The sequence below is a fragment of the Bos taurus genome, unplaced genomic scaffold (assembly GCF_002263795.3).
Source record: "Bos taurus isolate L1 Dominette 01449 registration number 42190680 breed Hereford unplaced genomic scaffold, ARS-UCD2.0 Leftover_ScbfJmS_324_987_2391, whole genome shotgun sequence".
Lineage (NCBI taxonomy): Eukaryota > Metazoa > Chordata > Mammalia > Artiodactyla > Bovidae > Bos > Bos taurus.
Genome location: NW_020191637.1, coordinates 18,297 through 38,597, shown reverse-complemented (window position 1 = coordinate 38,597; position 20,301 = coordinate 18,297). Strand labels below are relative to the sequence as shown.

Sequence of the window (20,301 nt, the reverse complement as noted above, 5' to 3'; positions counted from 1 at the left end):
GCCTCGTCTTGGGTTGTGGCATGGAACTCCGCTTATCTCTCGAGGTCTCCCCGGGGAGAGAGGCCACTTGTCGAGCTGTATTTGGAACCTGGGGGTTTTTCCGGACGATACATGGACGAGTGACTGCCCCTTCGTGTTGACTTCATTCACAGGGTGGAGTTCGGAGAGGTGTCCGGGCATCGGGTTCTTATCAAGAGGGGACCGGGAAATCGGGGTCCTTCGGAATGTGGAACCACCCACGAGGCCACGTCTGGAATGTCGTCGTGAGACCGGCCTCATCCTGAGGTGCGACCGGAAGGTCGGGAACCCCTTCCAGACAAAGCAGCGGAGTCGACCCTCCTGTCGAGATCAGGAGGGTAGAAGGGGCTCAGAGGAAGTGGTTCGGGAAAACCTCGGTGTTCCTCTTGAGGGAGACCGGGATGTCGGGGCACTTTGTGGGTCGCATCAAGGGTGCCAAGTACCGTTTCGACCTCCAATACCTAACGTGGGACTTCTCCTGAGACACTGTAGCGGGAAAGGGCTTCATCTTGCGATGACGGGGGAACCACGTGGATTTTCTCGAGTTGCAGCGGGATTCTCGAGTTACGACGGGGAATTCAGGATGCCTCTTGTGTTGGCCCAGGGAAGTCCAATCTTCCATTCGAGTTGCGAAGGAAAGCTGGGGATTGCTCTCGAGTGACTGCAGGGCCAATAGACCTCATCTAGGCTTGTGTCCAGAAGCCAATGTTCCTCTCCAGGGGCGAAAGGGATCTCGGGGTTGCATTCCAGACGCACCCGGGGAGACAGGCATCCATCTCGAGTGGAAGCAAAGAACCCCGCTCTGCTCTCGAGTCGCGACGGGTATCTCTTGGAGCTCACTGGGTGGACTAAAGGGAGTCAAGCCTCCTGAGGCGTTTGGAGAGAGGTCGAGAGACTGGTCTCTAGGCCATACAGGAGACGAAGGCCCTCAAGTCGCGATGACGGGGGAGGCTCGGGGTTGTTCTCGAGCGGCGGCCCCAGTGTGCGGTTTCTCGCGAGGTACGACGGCGAGGTCAGTGAGCCTCTCGTGGGGCGGCAAGGAAGTCGGGTCTCCATGCGAATGGCGAGGGGGAGCGCGTCTTTACTCTCAAGTCATAGTAGGGGAATCTGGCCTCGAGACGTGTTGAAGAAGGTCTCTCGAGGTCTTTCTCGGGTTGAGGCAGGACACCCTGGGGTCCCTCGACTTGTGCAGGTGACCTCAGGGGGCTTCTCATGGTGGCTCTGAGAAGTCAGGGAAACTGGAGGTGGGAGGGGCCTCTCGGCACTCCACTGGGTTTGGTGCATTGGAAGAGGGCCTCATCTCCAGTTGAGGCAGGAACCTCAGGGTTCCTCTGACTTCAGACTCCGATCGCAAGGTCCCTGCAGACTTGGGACAGGAGAGTCAGGCCTCGTCTTGGGTTGAGGCATGGAACTCCGCTTGCCTCTCGAGGTGTTCCCGGGGAGACAGGCCACTTGTCGAGCGGTATTTGGAACCTGGGGGTCTTTTCCCGACGATGCACGGGCGAGTCACTGCCCCTTCGTGTTGACTTCATTCACAGGGTGGAGTTCGAAGAGGTGTCCGGGCATCGGGTTCTTATCAAGAGGGGACCGGGAAATCGGGGTCCTTCGGAATGTGGAACCACCCACGAGGCCACGTCTGGAATGTCGTCGTGAGACCGGCCTCATCCTGAGGTGCGACCGGAAGGTCGGGAACCCCTTCCAGACAAAGCAGGGGAGTCGACCCTCCTGTCCAGATCAGGAGGGTAGAAGGGGCTCAGAGGAAGTGGTGCGGGAAAACCTCGGTGTTCCTCTTGAGGGAGACCGGGATGTCGGGGCACTTTGTGGGTCGCATCAAGGGTGCCAAGTACCGTTTCGACCTCCAATACCTAACGTGGGACTTCTCCTGAGACACTGTAGCGGGAAAGGGCTTCATCTTGCGATGACGGGGGAACCACGTGGATTTTCTCGAGTTGCAGCGGGATTCTCGAGTTACGACGGGGAATTCAGGATGCCTCTTGTGTTGGCCCAGGGAAGTCCAATCTTCCATTCGAGTTGCGAAGGAAAGCTGGGGATTGCTCTCGAGTGACTGCAGGGCCAATAGACCTCATCTAGGCTTGTGTCCAGAAGCCAATGTTCCTCTCCAGGGGCGAAAGGGATCTCGGGGTTGCATTCCAGACGCACCCGGGGAGACAGGCATCCATCTCGAGTGGAAGCAAAGAACCCCGCTCTGCTCTCGAGTCGCGACGGGTATCTCTTGGAGCTCACTGGGTGGACTAAAGGGAGTCAAGCCTCCTGAGGCGTTTGGAGAGAGGTCGAGAGACTGGTCTCTAGGCCATACAGGAGACGAAGGCCCTCAAGTCGCGATGACGGGGGAGGCTCGGGGTTGTTCTCGAGCGGCGGCCCCAGTGTGCGGTTTCTCGCGAGGTACGACGGCGAGGTCAGTGAGCCTCTCGTGGGGCGGCAAGGAAGTCGGGTCTCCATGCGAATGGCGAGGGGGAGCGCGTCTTTACTCTCAAGTCATAGTAGGGGAATCTGGCCTCGAGACGTGTTGAAGAAGGTCTCTCGAGGTCTTTCTCGGGTTGAGGCAGGACACCCTGGGGTCCCTCGACTTGTGCAGGTGACCTCAGGGGGCTTCTCATGGTGGCTCTGAGAAGTCAGGGAAACTGGAGGTGGGAGGGGCCTCTCGGCACTCCACTGGGTTTGGTGCATTGGAAGAGGGCCTCATCTCCAGTTGAGGCAGGAACCTCAGGGTTCCTCTGACTTCAGACTCCGATCGCAAGGTCCCTGCAGACTTGGGACAGGAGAGTCAGGCCTCGTCTTGGGTTGAGGCATGGAACTCCGCTTGCCTCTCGAGGTGTTCCCGGGGAGACAGGCCACTTGTCGAGCGGTATTTGGAACCTGGGGGTCTTTTCCCGACGATGCACGGGCGAGTCACTGCCCCTTCGTGTTGACTTCATTCACAGGGTGGAGTTCGAAGAGGTGTCCGGGCATCGGGTTCTTATCAAGAGGGGACCGGGAAATCGGGGTCCTTCGGAATGTGGAACCACCCACGAGGCCACGTCTGGAATGTCGTCGTGAGACCGGCCTCATCCTGAGGTGCGACCGGAAGGTCGGGAACCCCTTCCAGACAAAGCAGGGGAGTCGACCCTCCTGTCCAGATCAGGAGGGTAGAAGAGGCTCCGAGGAAGTGTTGCCGGAAAACTTCGGTGTTCCTCTCGAGGGAGACCGGGATGTCGGGGCACTTTGTGGGTCGCATCAAGGGTGACAAGTACCGTTTCGAACTCCAATTCCTAAAGTGGGACTTCTCCTGAGACGCTGTAGCGGCACAGGGCTACATCTTGCGATGACGGGGGAACCACGTGGTTTTTCTCGAGGTGTAGCAGGATTCTCGAATTACGACGGGGAATTCAGGATGCCTCTTGTGTTGGCCCAGGGAAGTCCAATCTTCCATTCGAGTTGCGAAGGAAAGCTGGGGATTGCTCTCGAGTGACTGCAGGGCCAATAGACCTCATCTAGGCTTGTGTCCAGAAGCCAGTGTTCCTCTCCAGGGGCGACAGGGATCTCGGGGTTGCATTCCAGACACACCCGGGGAGACAGGCATCCATCTCGAGTGGAAGCAAAGAACCCCGCTCTGCTCTCGAGTCGCGACGGGTATCTCTTGGAGCTCACTGGGTGGACTAAAGGGAGTCAAGCCTCCTGAGGCGTTTGGAGAGAGGTCGCGAGATTGGTCTCTAGGCCATGCAGGAGACGAAGGCCCTCATCTCGCGATGACGGGGGAGTCTTGGGGTTGTTCTCGAGCGGCGGCCCCAGTGTGCGCTTTCTCACGAGGTACGACGGCGAGGTCAGTGAGCCTCTCGTGGGGCGCCAGGGAAGTCGGGTCTCCATGCGAGTGGCGAGGGCGAGCGCCTCATTGCTCTCGAGCCATGGTAGGGTGCCGGGGACCAGCCCCGGCTGATCCAGGGTATTCGAAGGAGAGACGGCGTAGGCGAAGATCAGGAAACCACTGCTTAATTAAATGTTAATTAAGGATATAAAGAGTAATAGAATGAGGATAGCTCAGTGAGGAAATTCAGTGGAGAAAAGAGGCTGAATAATTCAGCCAGAAGGTAAGAGAAAGAACGACATGGTGAGACCAAGTTTCGGTGAACAAGGCCCGCACTTTATTTTTCAAAGTAGTTTTTATACCTTAAGTTATGCATAGAGGATAATGGGGGAAGGGGTCGAGTCTTGCAGCAAACCAGGCTTTCTTCCTGCAAACTTATCATATGCAAAAGCTTAGGTGATTTGCATCATCTTCTGGCCCGGAGGCCTGTTAACATTTTAAGACCTTTTCTTCAGAAAACTTATTTTTCTCTAAAGGTGGTTGGTCAGGAGCCACCCTCCAAAAAAGCATTAGATAAAGTTGCATTCCTACAGAGCAAAGGTGTGGTGGGCTATAACAAGAAAAAGAATTAACTCAAGGGTCCCAGGTTACAAACATTAAAGCTACTACTTACACCAATTATATTAATCAATACACTGCCAGGGACACAGCAGGTAAGGGATATGGAAACTTAGCAGCAAACAATGGCCCAACAAGTGAAAAACCATTCACCAATACAATTTCTAATCAATCTTGTAACTACTCAAAAGAATCTGTGTTTAGACAGTTTAGAACATCTCCTGCCTCTCACAGTTGGGAGGCTCTGAACAATCCCATGTGGCCGGAAAAACCTATTCAGGCAGGCTAGAGGATTTCCAAAGGAGTTTGTAGGTTAAACACTGTCACACCCAGGAATTATTAACTGGAACTGTAAGCTAACTCTTTTTTCAGAGAGAGGTAGTGGGGGAGAGCCCCCCGTAAAGTCAGAGGTTTAGGTGAAAGCACAAGCAGAAAGTAGGCAGACTCTGGTTTTGGGGGTATATGCTCGAGAATTTCCAGGGGGACTCCTGAAGCTCGATCCCGCCTTTGCGTATGCCGAGCCTCCTTCCTCATGACCTTTGTCATGGGCGGAGTTCCTCACTGGCTCCCAGCAGTGATAGAATTCCAGTGGAGCTATTCCAGATCCTGAAAGATGATGCTGTGGAAAGTGCTGCACTCAATATGCAATATGCAATATGCACTCAATATGCAATATGCCGGCTCACGGCAGTAGGGGAATCTGGCCTCGAGACGTGTTGAAGAAGGTCTCTCGAGGTCTTTCTCGGGTTGAGGCAGGACACCCTGGGGTCCCTCGACTTGTGCAGGTGACCTCAGGGGGCTTCTCATGGTGGCTCTGAGAAGTCAGGGAAACTGGAGGTGGGAGGGGCCTCTCGGCACTCCACTGGGTTTGGTGCATTGGAAGAGGGCCTCATCTCCAGTTGAGGCAGGAACCTCAGGGTTCCTCTGACTTCAGACTCCGATCGCAAGGTCCCTGCAGACTTGGGACAGGAGAGTCAGGCCTCGTCTTGGGTTGAGGCATGGAACTCCGCTTGCCTCTCGAGGTGTTCCCGGGGAGACAGGCCACTTGTCGAGCGGTATTTGGAACCTGGGGGTCTTTTCCCGACGATGCACGGGCGAGTCACTGCCCCTTCGTGTTGACTTCATTCACAGGGTGGAGTTCGAAGAGGTGTCCGGGCATCGGGTTCTTATCAAGAGGGGACCGGGAAATCGGGGTCCTTCGGAATGTGGAACCACCCACGAGGCCACGTCTGGAATGTCGTCGTGAGACCGGCCTCATCCTGAGGTGCGACCGGAAGGTCGGGAACCCCTTCCAGACAAAGCAGGGGAGTCGACCCTCCTGTCCAGATCAGGAGGGTAGAAGGGGCTCAGAGGAAGTGGTGCGGGAAAACCTCGGTGTTCCTCTTGAGGGAGACCGGGATGTCGGGGCACTTTGTGGGTCGCATCAAGGGTGCCAAGTACCGTTTCGACCTCCAATACCTAACGTGGGACTTCTCCTGAGACACTGTAGCGGGAAAGGGCTTCATCTTGCGATGACGGGGGAACCACGTGGATTTTCTCGAGTTGCAGCGGGATTCTCGAGTTACGACGGGGAATTCAGGATGCCTCTTGTGTTGGCCCAGGGAAGTCCAATCTTCCATTCGAGTTGCGAAGGAAAGCTGGGGATTGCTCTCGAGTGACTGCAGGGCCAATAGACCTCATCTAGGCTTGTGTCCAGAAGCCAATGTTCCTCTCCAGGGGCGAAAGGGATCTCGGGGTTGCATTCCAGACGCACCCGGGGAGACAGGCATCCATCTCGAGTGGAAGCAAAGAACCCCGCTCTGCTCTCGAGTCGCGACGGGTATCTCTTGGAGCTCACTGGGTGGACTAAAGGGAGTCAAGCCTCCTGAGGCGTTTGGAGAGAGGTCGAGAGACTGGTCTCTAGGCCATACAGGAGACGAAGGCCCTCAAGTCGCGATGACGGGGGAGGCTCGGGGTTGTTCTCGAGCGGCGGCCCCAGTGTGCGGTTTCTCGCGAGGTACGACGGCGAGGTCAGTGAGCCTCTCGTGGGGCGGCAAGGAAGTCGGGTCTCCATGCGAATGGCGAGGGGGAGCGCGTCTTTACTCTCAAGTCATAGTAGGGGAATCTGGCCTCGAGACGTGTTGAAGAAGGTCTCTCGAGGTCTTTCTCGGGTTGAGGCAGGACACCCTGGGGTCCCTCGACTTGTGCAGGTGACCTCAGGGGGCTTCTCATGGTGGCTCTGAGAAGTCAGGGAAACTGGAGGTGGGAGGGGCCTCTCGGCACTCCACTGGGTTTGGTGCATTGGAAGAGGGCCTCATCTCCAGTTGAGGCAGGAACCTCAGGGTTCCTCTGACTTCAGACTCCGATCGCAAGGTCCCTGCAGACTTGGGACAGGAGAGTCAGGCCTCGTCTTGGGTTGAGGCATGGAACTCCGCTTGCCTCTCGAGGTGTTCCCGGGGAGACAGGCCACTTGTCGAGCGGTATTTGGAACCTGGGGGTCTTTTCCCGACGATGCACGGGCGAGTCACTGCCCCTTCGTGTTGACTTCATTCACAGGGTGGAGTTCGAAGAGGTGTCCGGGCATCGGGTTCTTATCAAGAGGGGACCGGGAAATCGGGGTCCTTCGGAATGTGGAACCACCCACGAGGCCACGTCTGGAATGTCGTCGTGAGACCGGCCTCATCCTGAGGTGCGACCGGAAGGTCGGGAACCCCTTCCAGACAAAGCAGGGGAGTCGACCCTCCTGTCCAGATCAGGAGGGTAGAAGAGGCTCCGAGGAAGTGTTGCCGGAAAACTTCGGTGTTCCTCTCGAGGGAGACCGGGATGTCGGGGCACTTTGTGGGTCGCATCAAGGGTGACAAGTACCGTTTCGAACTCCAATTCCTAAAGTGGGACTTCTCCTGAGACGCTGTAGCGGCACAGGGCTACATCTTGCGATGACGGGGGAACCACGTGGTTTTTCTCGAGGTGTAGCAGGATTCTCGAATTACGACGGGGAATTCAGGATGCCTCTTGTGTTGGCCCAGGGAAGTCCAATCTTCCATTCGAGTTGCGAAGGAAAGCTGGGGATTGCTCTCGAGTGACTGCAGGGCCAATAGACCTCATCTAGGCTTGTGTCCAGAAGCCAGTGTTCCTCTCCAGGGGCGACAGGGATCTCGGGGTTGCATTCCAGACACACCCGGGGAGACAGGCATCCATCTCGAGTGGAAGCAAAGAACCCCGCTCTGCTCTCGAGTCGCGACGGGTATCTCTTGGAGCTCACTGGGTGGACTAAAGGGAGTCAAGCCTCCTGAGGCGTTTGGAGAGAGGTCGCGAGATTGGTCTCTAGGCCATGCAGGAGACGAAGGCCCTCATCTCGCGATGACGGGGGAGTCTTGGGGTTGTTCTCGAGCGGCGGCCCCAGTGTGCGCTTTCTCACGAGGTACGACGGCGAGGTCAGTGAGCCTCTCGTGGGGCGCCAGGGAAGTCGGGTCTCCATGCGAGTGGCGAGGGCGAGCGCCTCATTGCTCTCGAGCCATGGTAGGGTGCCGGGGACCAGCCCCGGCTGATCCAGGGTATTCGAAGGAGAGACGGCGTAGGCGAAGATCAGGAAACCACTGCTTAATTAAATGTTAATTAAGGATATAAAGAGTAATAGAATGAGGATAGCTCAGTGAGGAAATTCAGTGGAGAAAAGAGGCTGAATAATTCAGCCAGAAGGTAAGAGAAAGAACGACATGGTGAGACCAAGTTTCGGTGAACAAGGCCCGCACTTTATTTTTCAAAGTAGTTTTTATACCTTAAGTTATGCATAGAGGATAATGGGGGAAGGGGTCGAGTCTTGCAGCAAACCAGGCTTTCTTCCTGCAAACTTATCATATGCAAAAGCTTAGGTGATTTGCATCATCTTCTGGCCCGGAGGCCTGTTAACATTTTAAGACCTTTTCTTCAGAAAACTTATTTTTCTCTAAAGGTGGTTGGTCAGGAGCCACCCTCCAAAAAAGCATTAGATAAAGTTGCATTCCTACAGAGCAAAGGTGTGGTGGGCTATAACAAGAAAAAGAATTAACTCAAGGGTCCCAGGTTACAAACATTAAAGCTACTACTTACACCAATTATATTAATCAATACACTGCCAGGGACACAGCAGGTAAGGGATATGGAAACTTAGCAGCAAACAATGGCCCAACAAGTGAAAAACCATTCACCAATACAATTTCTAATCAATCTTGTAACTACTCAAAAGAATCTGTGTTTAGACAGTTTAGAACATCTCCTGCCTCTCACAGTTGGGAGGCTCTGAACAATCCCATGTGGCCGGAAAAACCTATTCAGGCAGGCTAGAGGATTTCCAAAGGAGTTTGTAGGTTAAACACTGTCACACCCAGGAATTATTAACTGGAACTGTAAGCTAACTCTTTTTTCAGAGAGAGGTAGTGGGGGAGAGCCCCCCGTAAAGTCAGAGGTTTAGGTGAAAGCACAAGCAGAAAGTAGGCAGACTCTGGTTTTGGGGGTATATGCTCGAGAATTTCCAGGGGGACTCCTGAAGCTCGATCCCGCCTTTGCGTATGCCGAGCCTCCTTCCTCATGACCTTTGTCATGGGCGGAGTTCCTCACTGGCTCCCAGCAGTGATAGAATTCCAGTGGAGCTATTCCAGATCCTGAAAGATGATGCTGTGGAAAGTGCTGCACTCAATATGCAATATGCAATATGCACTCAATATGCAATATGCCGGCTCACGGCAGTAGGGGAATCTGGCCTCGAGACGTGTTGAAGAAGGTCTCTCGAGGTCTTTCTCGGGTTGAGGCAGGACACCCTGGGGTCCCTCGACTTGTGCAGGTGACCTCAGGGGGCTTCTCATGGTGGCTCTGAGAAGTCAGGGAAACTGGAGGTGGGAGGGGCCTCTCGGCACTCCACTGGGTTTGGTGCATTGGAAGAGGGCCTCATCTCCAGTTGAGGCAGGAACCTCAGGGTTCCTCTGACTTCAGACTCCGATCGCAAGGTCCCTGCAGACTTGGGACAGGAGAGTCAGGCCTCGTCTTGGGTTGAGGCATGGAACTCCGCTTGCCTCTCGAGGTGTTCCCGGGGAGACAGGCCACTTGTCGAGCGGTATTTGGAACCTGGGGGTCTTTTCCCGACGATGCACGGGCGAGTCACTGCCCCTTCGTGTTGACTTCATTCACAGGGTGGAGTTCGAAGAGGTGTCCGGGCATCGGGTTCTTATCAAGAGGGGACCGGGAAATCGGGGTCCTTCGGAATGTGGAACCACCCACGAGGCCACGTCTGGAATGTCGTCGTGAGACCGGCCTCATCCTGAGGTGCGACCGGAAGGTCGGGAACCCCTTCCAGACAAAGCAGGGGAGTCGACCCTCCTGTCCAGATCAGGAGGGTAGAAGGGGCTCAGAGGAAGTGGTGCGGGAAAACCTCGGTGTTCCTCTTGAGGGAGACCGGGATGTCGGGGCACTTTGTGGGTCGCATCAAGGGTGCCAAGTACCGTTTCGACCTCCAATACCTAACGTGGGACTTCTCCTGAGACACTGTAGCGGGAAAGGGCTTCATCTTGCGATGACGGGGGAACCACGTGGATTTTCTCGAGTTGCAGCGGGATTCTCGAGTTACGACGGGGAATTCAGGATGCCTCTTGTGTTGGCCCAGGGAAGTCCAATCTTCCATTCGAGTTGCGAAGGAAAGCTGGGGATTGCTCTCGAGTGACTGCAGGGCCAATAGACCTCATCTAGGCTTGTGTCCAGAAGCCAATGTTCCTCTCCAGGGGCGAAAGGGATCTCGGGGTTGCATTCCAGACGCACCCGGGGAGACAGGCATCCATCTCGAGTGGAAGCAAAGAACCCCGCTCTGCTCTCGAGTCGCGACGGGTATCTCTTGGAGCTCACTGGGTGGACTAAAGGGAGTCAAGCCTCCTGAGGCGTTTGGAGAGAGGTCGAGAGACTGGTCTCTAGGCCATACAGGAGACGAAGGCCCTCAAGTCGCGATGACGGGGGAGGCTCGGGGTTGTTCTCGAGCGGCGGCCCCAGTGTGCGGTTTCTCGCGAGGTACGACGGCGAGGTCAGTGAGCCTCTCGTGGGGCGGCAAGGAAGTCGGGTCTCCATGCGAATGGCGAGGGGGAGCGCGTCTTTACTCTCAAGTCATAGTAGGGGAATCTGGCCTCGAGACGTGTTGAAGAAGGTCTCTCGAGGTCTTTCTCGGGTTGAGGCAGGACACCCTGGGGTCCCTCGACTTGTGCAGGTGACCTCAGGGGGCTTCTCATGGTGGCTCTGAGAAGTCAGGGAAACTGGAGGTGGGAGGGGCCTCTCGGCACTCCACTGGGTTTGGTGCATTGGAAGAGGGCCTCATCTCCAGTTGAGGCAGGAACCTCAGGGTTCCTCTGACTTCAGACTCCGATCGCAAGGTCCCTGCAGACTTGGGACAGGAGAGTCAGGCCTCGTCTTGGGTTGAGGCATGGAACTCCGCTTGCCTCTCGAGGTGTTCCCGGGGAGACAGGCCACTTGTCGAGCGGTATTTGGAACCTGGGGGTCTTTTCCCGACGATGCACGGGCGAGTCACTGCCCCTTCGTGTTGACTTCATTCACAGGGTGGAGTTCGAAGAGGTGTCCGGGCATCGGGTTCTTATCAAGAGGGGACCGGGAAATCGGGGTCCTTCGGAATGTGGAACCACCCACGAGGCCACGTCTGGAATGTCGTCGTGAGACCGGCCTCATCCTGAGGTGCGACCGGAAGGTCGGGAACCCCTTCCAGACAAAGCAGGGGAGTCGACCCTCCTGTCCAGATCAGGAGGGTAGAAGAGGCTCCGAGGAAGTGTTGCCGGAAAACTTCGGTGTTCCTCTCGAGGGAGACCGGGATGTCGGGGCACTTTGTGGGTCGCATCAAGGGTGACAAGTACCGTTTCGAACTCCAATTCCTAAAGTGGGACTTCTCCTGAGACGCTGTAGCGGCACAGGGCTACATCTTGCGATGACGGGGGAACCACGTGGTTTTTCTCGAGGTGTAGCAGGATTCTCGAATTACGACGGGGAATTCAGGATGCCTCTTGTGTTGGCCCAGGGAAGTCCAATCTTCCATTCGAGTTGCGAAGGAAAGCTGGGGATTGCTCTCGAGTGACTGCAGGGCCAATAGACCTCATCTAGGCTTGTGTCCAGAAGCCAGTGTTCCTCTCCAGGGGCGACAGGGATCTCGGGGTTGCATTCCAGACACACCCGGGGAGACAGGCATCCATCTCGAGTGGAAGCAAAGAACCCCGCTCTGCTCTCGAGTCGCGACGGGTATCTCTTGGAGCTCACTGGGTGGACTAAAGGGAGTCAAGCCTCCTGAGGCGTTTGGAGAGAGGTCGCGAGATTGGTCTCTAGGCCATGCAGGAGACGAAGGCCCTCATCTCGCGATGACGGGGGAGTCTTGGGGTTGTTCTCGAGCGGCGGCCCCAGTGTGCGCTTTCTCACGAGGTACGACGGCGAGGTCAGTGAGCCTCTCGTGGGGCGCCAGGGAAGTCGGGTCTCCATGCGAGTGGCGAGGGCGAGCGCCTCATTGCTCTCGAGCCATGGTAGGGTGCCGGGGACCAGCCCCGGCTGATCCAGGGTATTCGAAGGAGAGACGGCGTAGGCGAAGATCAGGAAACCACTGCTTAATTAAATGTTAATTAAGGATATAAAGAGTAATAGAATGAGGATAGCTCAGTGAGGAAATTCAGTGGAGAAAAGAGGCTGAATAATTCAGCCAGAAGGTAAGAGAAAGAACGACATGGTGAGACCAAGTTTCGGTGAACAAGGCCCGCACTTTATTTTTCAAAGTAGTTTTTATACCTTAAGTTATGCATAGAGGATAATGGGGGAAGGGGTCGAGTCTTGCAGCAAACCAGGCTTTCTTCCTGCAAACTTATCATATGCAAAAGCTTAGGTGATTTGCATCATCTTCTGGCCCGGAGGCCTGTTAACATTTTAAGACCTTTTCTTCAGAAAACTTATTTTTCTCTAAAGGTGGTTGGTCAGGAGCCACCCTCCAAAAAAGCATTAGATAAAGTTGCATTCCTACAGAGCAAAGGTGTGGTGGGCTATAACAAGAAAAAGAATTAACTCAAGGGTCCCAGGTTACAAACATTAAAGCTACTACTTACACCAATTATATTAATCAATACACTGCCAGGGACACAGCAGGTAAGGGATATGGAAACTTAGCAGCAAACAATGGCCCAACAAGTGAAAAACCATTCACCAATACAATTTCTAATCAATCTTGTAACTACTCAAAAGAATCTGTGTTTAGACAGTTTAGAACATCTCCTGCCTCTCACAGTTGGGAGGCTCTGAACAATCCCATGTGGCCGGAAAAACCTATTCAGGCAGGCTAGAGGATTTCCAAAGGAGTTTGTAGGTTAAACACTGTCACACCCAGGAATTATTAACTGGAACTGTAAGCTAACTCTTTTTTCAGAGAGAGGTAGTGGGGGAGAGCCCCCCGTAAAGTCAGAGGTTTAGGTGAAAGCACAAGCAGAAAGTAGGCAGACTCTGGTTTTGGGGGTATATGCTCGAGAATTTCCAGGGGGACTCCTGAAGCTCGATCCCGCCTTTGCGTATGCCGAGCCTCCTTCCTCATGACCTTTGTCATGGGCGGAGTTCCTCACTGGCTCCCAGCAGTGATAGAATTCCAGTGGAGCTATTCCAGATCCTGAAAGATGATGCTGTGGAAAGTGCTGCACTCAATATGCAATATGCAATATGCACTCAATATGCAATATGCCGGCTCACGGCAGTAGGGGAATCTGGCCTCGAGACGTGTTGAAGAAGGTCTCTCGAGGTCTTTCTCGGGTTGAGGCAGGACACCCTGGGGTCCCTCGACTTGTGCAGGTGACCTCAGGGGGCTTCTCATGGTGGCTCTGAGAAGTCAGGGAAACTGGAGGTGGGAGGGGCCTCTCGGCACTCCACTGGGTTTGGTGCATTGGAAGAGGGCCTCATCTCCAGTTGAGGCAGGAACCTCAGGGTTCCTCTGACTTCAGACTCCGATCGCAAGGTCCCTGCAGACTTGGGACAGGAGAGTCAGGCCTCGTCTTGGGTTGAGGCATGGAACTCCGCTTGCCTCTCGAGGTGTTCCCGGGGAGACAGGCCACTTGTCGAGCGGTATTTGGAACCTGGGGGTCTTTTCCCGACGATGCACGGGCGAGTCACTGCCCCTTCGTGTTGACTTCATTCACAGGGTGGAGTTCGAAGAGGTGTCCGGGCATCGGGTTCTTATCAAGAGGGGACCGGGAAATCGGGGTCCTTCGGAATGTGGAACCACCCACGAGGCCACGTCTGGAATGTCGTCGTGAGACCGGCCTCATCCTGAGGTGCGACCGGAAGGTCGGGAACCCCTTCCAGACAAAGCAGGGGAGTCGACCCTCCTGTCCAGATCAGGAGGGTAGAAGGGGCTCAGAGGAAGTGGTGCGGGAAAACCTCGGTGTTCCTCTTGAGGGAGACCGGGATGTCGGGGCACTTTGTGGGTCGCATCAAGGGTGCCAAGTACCGTTTCGACCTCCAATACCTAACGTGGGACTTCTCCTGAGACACTGTAGCGGGAAAGGGCTTCATCTTGCGATGACGGGGGAACCACGTGGATTTTCTCGAGTTGCAGCGGGATTCTCGAGTTACGACGGGGAATTCAGGATGCCTCTTGTGTTGGCCCAGGGAAGTCCAATCTTCCATTCGAGTTGCGAAGGAAAGCTGGGGATTGCTCTCGAGTGACTGCAGGGCCAATAGACCTCATCTAGGCTTGTGTCCAGAAGCCAATGTTCCTCTCCAGGGGCGAAAGGGATCTCGGGGTTGCATTCCAGACGCACCCGGGGAGACAGGCATCCATCTCGAGTGGAAGCAAAGAACCCCGCTCTGCTCTCGAGTCGCGACGGGTATCTCTTGGAGCTCACTGGGTGGACTAAAGGGAGTCAAGCCTCCTGAGGCGTTTGGAGAGAGGTCGAGAGACTGGTCTCTAGGCCATACAGGAGACGAAGGCCCTCAAGTCGCGATGACGGGGGAGGCTCGGGGTTGTTCTCGAGCGGCGGCCCCAGTGTGCGGTTTCTCGCGAGGTACGACGGCGAGGTCAGTGAGCCTCTCGTGGGGCGGCAAGGAAGTCGGGTCTCCATGCGAATGGCGAGGGGGAGCGCGTCTTTACTCTCAAGTCATAGTAGGGGAATCTGGCCTCGAGACGTGTTGAAGAAGGTCTCTCGAGGTCTTTCTCGGGTTGAGGCAGGACACCCTGGGGTCCCTCGACTTGTGCAGGTGACCTCAGGGGGCTTCTCATGGTGGCTCTGAGAAGTCAGGGAAACTGGAGGTGGGAGGGGCCTCTCGGCACTCCACTGGGTTTGGTGCATTGGAAGAGGGCCTCATCTCCAGTTGAGGCAGGAACCTCAGGGTTCCTCTGACTTCAGACTCCGATCGCAAGGTCCCTGCAGACTTGGGACAGGAGAGTCAGGCCTCGTCTTGGGTTGAGGCATGGAACTCCGCTTGCCTCTCGAGGTGTTCCCGGGGAGACAGGCCACTTGTCGAGCGGTATTTGGAACCTGGGGGTCTTTTCCCGACGATGCACGGGCGAGTCACTGCCCCTTCGTGTTGACTTCATTCACAGGGTGGAGTTCGAAGAGGTGTCCGGGCATCGGGTTCTTATCAAGAGGGGACCGGGAAATCGGGGTCCTTCGGAATGTGGAACCACCCACGAGGCCACGTCTGGAATGTCGTCGTGAGACCGGCCTCATCCTGAGGTGCGACCGGAAGGTCGGGAACCCCTTCCAGACAAAGCAGGGGAGTCGACCCTCCTGTCCAGATCAGGAGGGTAGAAGAGGCTCCGAGGAAGTGTTGCCGGAAAACTTCGGTGTTCCTCTCGAGGGAGACCGGGATGTCGGGGCACTTTGTGGGTCGCATCAAGGGTGACAAGTACCGTTTCGAACTCCAATTCCTAAAGTGGGACTTCTCCTGAGACGCTGTAGCGGCACAGGGCTACATCTTGCGATGACGGGGGAACCACGTGGTTTTTCTCGAGGTGTAGCAGGATTCTCGAATTACGACGGGGAATTCAGGATGCCTCTTGTGTTGGCCCAGGGAAGTCCAATCTTCCATTCGAGTTGCGAAGGAAAGCTGGGGATTGCTCTCGAGTGACTGCAGGGCCAATAGACCTCATCTAGGCTTGTGTCCAGAAGCCAGTGTTCCTCTCCAGGGGCGACAGGGATCTCGGGGTTGCATTCCAGACACACCCGGGGAGACAGGCCTCCATCTCGAGTGGAAGCAAAGAACCCCGCTCTGCTCTCGAGTCGCGACGGGTATCTCTTGGAGCTCACTGGGTGGACTAAAGGGAGTCAAGCCTCCTGAGGCGTTTGGAGAGAGGTCGCGAGATTGGTCTCTAGGCCATGCAGGAGACGAAGGCCCTCATCTCGCGATGACGGGGGAGTCTTGGGGTTGTTCTCGAGCGGCGGCCCCAGTGTGCGCTTTCTCACGAGGTACGACGGCGAGGTCAGTGAGCCTCTCGTGGGGCGCCAGGGAAGTCGGGTCTCCATGCGAGTGGCGAGGGCGAGCGCGTCATTGCTCTCGAGCCATGGTAGGGTGCCGGGGACCAGCCCCGGCTGATCCAGGGTATTCGAAGGAGAGACGGCGTAGGCGAAGATCAGGAAACCACTGCTTAATTAAATGTTAATTAAGGATATAAAGAGTAATAGAATGAGGATAGCTCAGTGAGGAAATTCAGTGGAGAAAAGAGGCTGAATAATTCAGCCAGAAGGTAAGAGAAAGAACGACATGGTGAGACCAAGTTTCGGTGAACAAGGCCCGCACTTTATTTTTCAAAGTAGTTTTTATACCTTAAGTTATGCATAGAGGATAATGGGGGAAGGGGTCGAGTCTTGCAGCAAACCAGGCTTTCTTCCTGCAAACTTATCATATGCAAAAGCTTAGGTGATTTGCATCATCTTCTGGCCCGGAGGCCTGTTAACATTTTAAGACCTTTTCTTCAGAAAACTTATTTTTCTCTAAAGGTGGTTGGTCAGGAGCCACCCTCCAAAAAAGCATTAGATAAAGTTGCATTCCTACAGAGCAAAGGTGTGGTGGGCTATAACAAGAAAAAGAATTAACTCAAGGGTCCCAGGTTACAAACATTAAAGCTACTACTTACACCAATTATATTAATCAATACACTGCCAGGGACACAGCAGGTAAGGGATATGGAAACTTAGCAGCAAACAATGGCCCAACAAGTGAAAAACCATTCACCAATACAATTTCTAATCAATCTTGTAACTACTCAAAAGAATCTGTGTTTAGACAGTTTAGAACATCTCCTGCCTCTCACAGTTGGGAGGCTCTGAACAATCCCATGTGGCCGGAAAAACCTATTCAGGCAGGCTAGAGGATTTCCAAAGGAGTTTGTAGGTTAAACACTGTCACACCCAGGAATTATTAACTGGAACTGTAAGCTAACTCTTTTTTCAGAGAGAGGTAGTGGGGGAGAGCCCCCCGTAAAGTCAGAGGTTTAGGTGAAAGCACAAGCAGAAAGTAGGCAGACTCTGGTTTTGGGGGTATATGCTCGAGAATTTCCAGGGGGACTCCTGAAGCTCGATCCCGCCTTTGCGTATGCCGAGCCTCCTTCCTCATGACCTTTGTCATGGGCGGAGTTCCTCACTGGCTCCCAGCAGTGATAGAATTCCAGTGGAGCTATTCCAGATCCTGAAAGATGATGCTGTGGAAAGTGCTGCACTCAATATGCAATATGCAATATGCACTCAATATGCAATATGCCGGCTCACGGCAGTAGGGGAATCTGGCCTCGAGACGTGTTGAAGAAGGTCTCTCGAGGTCTTTCTCGGGTTGAGGCAGGACACCCTGGGGTCCCTCGACTTGTGCAGGTGACCTCAGGGGGCTTCTCATGGTGGCTCTGAGAAGTCAGGGAAACTGGAGGTGGGAGGGGCCTCTCGGCACTCCACTGGGTTTGGTGCATTGGAAGAGTGCTGGGGACCAGCCCCAGCTGATCCAGGGTATTCGAAGGAGAGACGGCCTAGGCGACTATTTATATGCTAATTAGAGATATAGAGAACAATAGAATGAGGATAGCTCAGTAGGAAAATTCAGTGGAGAAAAGAAGCTGAGTAGCTTGGTTTACGCGGGAGACCAATAAAACTTCAAGACAAGAAGTTTGCACCACTGACGTAGGCCGCAGGCGCCCTCTCGAATAGCGGAAGGTGTCTCACCCTAGACACCTTCTCGAGTGGGTCTTAGAAGCCCAGGCATGATTAGTCAGCGTGGTGGGTTCCGCGCTCCAGATGGAGACTCAGCTGGAAGTTAAAGGGAAGAATGACATGGGGAGACCAAGCGTTGGTGAGCAAGGCCCGTAGCTTTATTTTTAACAGGGGCTTTTATACCCTAAGTTACACATAGAGGATAATAGGGGATGCAAAGTCAGCAGTCTTTGGTTCTTATCAAAAACCAAGGTTTCTTTCCTGCAAATGTATCGTATACAAATGGTTTAGGTGATTTACATCATCTTCTGGCCAGAAGGCCTACTAACATTTTATGACTCTTGACAAGGACTTATCAACAAAGACTTACTTTCTCTAAGAGTAATTATTTCAAGGTTTGGCACCATCTTCCAAAGATAAAATTGCATTCCTATAGGGCGGATGTGTAATGGGTTTACAACAAAGAAAGAATTTATTACCTTAAGGGTCTAAAGTTACTAACACCAAGGCCACTACTTATTTTTTCTACATACCCACTATTAATTGATACATATTCAAGGATACAATTCAGGGGATGTGAAAACTTGGCAACAAGCATTGACTCATCAATGAAATCCTTTACTAGTTTATTCTGACAGTTTTTAACTCTCTGAGAGGCTCTAAGCTATTTGAATATCTTAAGCTTCCCATGCCTCTCCTGGGAGACTGTAAACAATCGTATGCATACCTGCAGGAGTCCGGGTAAACTTGTCAGGCGAGTTAGAGAGCCATCAGAGGGGTTTGGATTTAAACACTCCTAATTGCCCAGGAACTTTATTAATTGGAGCTGTAAGTTAACTCTTTGACACAGAGAGAGAGAGACGGTGGTAGGGGACAGCCCCCAGTAAAGTCAGAGGTGAGAGCACAAAGCAATAAAGTAGGCAGACTCTGGTTTTTTGGGGGAAAATGCTCGAGAATATCCGGGGGGACTCCTGAGGCTCGATCCCGCCTTTGCGTATGCCGAGCCTCCTTCCTCATGACCTTTGTCACGAGTGGAATGCCTCACCGGCTCCCCGCATCTCCCCCTTTTTTATTTCTTAAAACAGCCAGATGTAGCTCAGTCGCGAGCCTCTGAATGCTCTGCCGAAGAATCCTGACAATACAAGGAAGAATGATTATTAGAAATAAAATTAAAACAGCCAAGGTAGCGTAGCCGAGGAAGGTAGACAGAATATTTTTTCCTGAAATGTAGTTAGAGAAAGTATGGAAGAAATCATTTGCTGTTCCAGCGGCAGTAAAATCTAATCGGGAGTGTTCCAGGGTTGCTATTTGATTGTGAAGTTTCCCTAAGTCTAAGCTAATGTCAGAGCTGTTCCAAATACCTGAAATATGGTTTTTAATCTTTTCCCATTCAAAATCTGTCTCATTTACTTTCAGGGGTGTTACACATATCCACCGGTAGTCAGCATGACAGGACAATGCCATTTTCACCTTTAAAGCCTGCAATTCAGTCCCAATATGTATTACTGCTTCCTCTAGGGCATCTACCCTCATTTCTAATTTCCTGTCTATAGCTTCCTGTGTTGCCAATGCTAAAGAAACATTTTTGGACATAGAATCAACATATTGAGCAGTATGTACTTGTTGAGTCAATGATATTGCTGCCACAGTAACAGAAGTAATTGCACTTATCAATGCTGCTATTCCCAAGATAAGTAAGCCCACAAACCGTCGTGTTCGCATTAAATCCTGCAGTTGTTGTAATACAGCAAGAGCATAATTCAATAAGTGGTTACATCATAAGATAAGGTGGACGTTGTAACATTACAAAGGAGCAAACATTATATTGAGGATTTAAACAAGATGAGAGCATACATTTGTTCACAACACCACCACAAAGGAGCAAACATTATATTGAGGATTTAAACAAGATGAAACAAGGAGCAGCTGTAGGCATCGGCTCGGCGGAGCAGTGTCCGCAGCATCAGGAGGCAGAACGCGAACGGCAGGTTGTGGGCCGAGGCGTCTACGGCGGGCGGAGGGGCGGGGTTCGCGGACTCGGGCTAGCCGCGCCGCTTGGGCTCGGGGCGTTTTCCTGTCGCCGGCGGCGGGAGCGCGCTGGTCTGGACTGCACTGCGCGGGCGCGCTTTCCTCTCTGGCCCTCACTCGCCGCACAGACTTCTTTGCTCTAGGTCTCGGGGTGCAGCAAGGAGGGTGCAGGGCGCCGCTGGCGGCGGAGAGAGCTGGCTGGGGGAGGGGGAGCGAGCGAGTGCGCGCGCCGCGAACCTGGTCTTTGGGGAATGTGACATGACGAATTTTTCTGAGATCCAAATCGGAGAATCTGCATTCTGTAGAAATATATAAGCATACCCTCTCCCACAAGTTAGCAACACATCTGGCCCTTTTCACTCTCCAGTAAGGAGGTCTTTTTACTTGACCAGGGGCCGAGTGGTAGCCTGTAATTCAGGCATCTAGTGTCTCATCATTGTAGTCTGCCCCTGTGTGTTTACGTTTAAGTGATTAATTACAATTTGGACATAACTTTACTATTTGTCCAGCTGTTTTCCTAGGGATATGTTAATTTAGGTCTAATGTTTAGTTTAGGTCTCTGTATAAATTTAAATAATAAATGTATAAGCTCCTTATCTCATTTTGGTATACAGACATACCTAAATGTAAAATGTATTTATATATGTATTTATATATGGCAACAAGTATAAACTTATTGAC

The 20,301-nt window shown here is 53.4% G+C and overlaps 1 long non-coding RNA gene across 7 annotated transcripts in view; it reads left to right on the top strand.

The window, feature by feature from the left end:
• LOC132344779 (uncharacterized) overlaps positions 1-18,750 on the top strand; it is a 40,077-nt gene extending 21,327 nt beyond the window's left edge. For 6 of the 7 annotated variants that reach the window (XR_009493737.1, XR_009493739.1, XR_009493740.1 and 3 more), the window contains exon 7: positions 153-18,750. This is a non-coding gene — a long non-coding RNA (uncharacterized lncRNA). The remainder of the gene's footprint in view (positions 1-152) is intronic. The other variant, XR_009493741.1, reaches the window with a different exon arrangement.
• Positions 18,751-20,301: the final 1,551 nt, after the last annotated feature.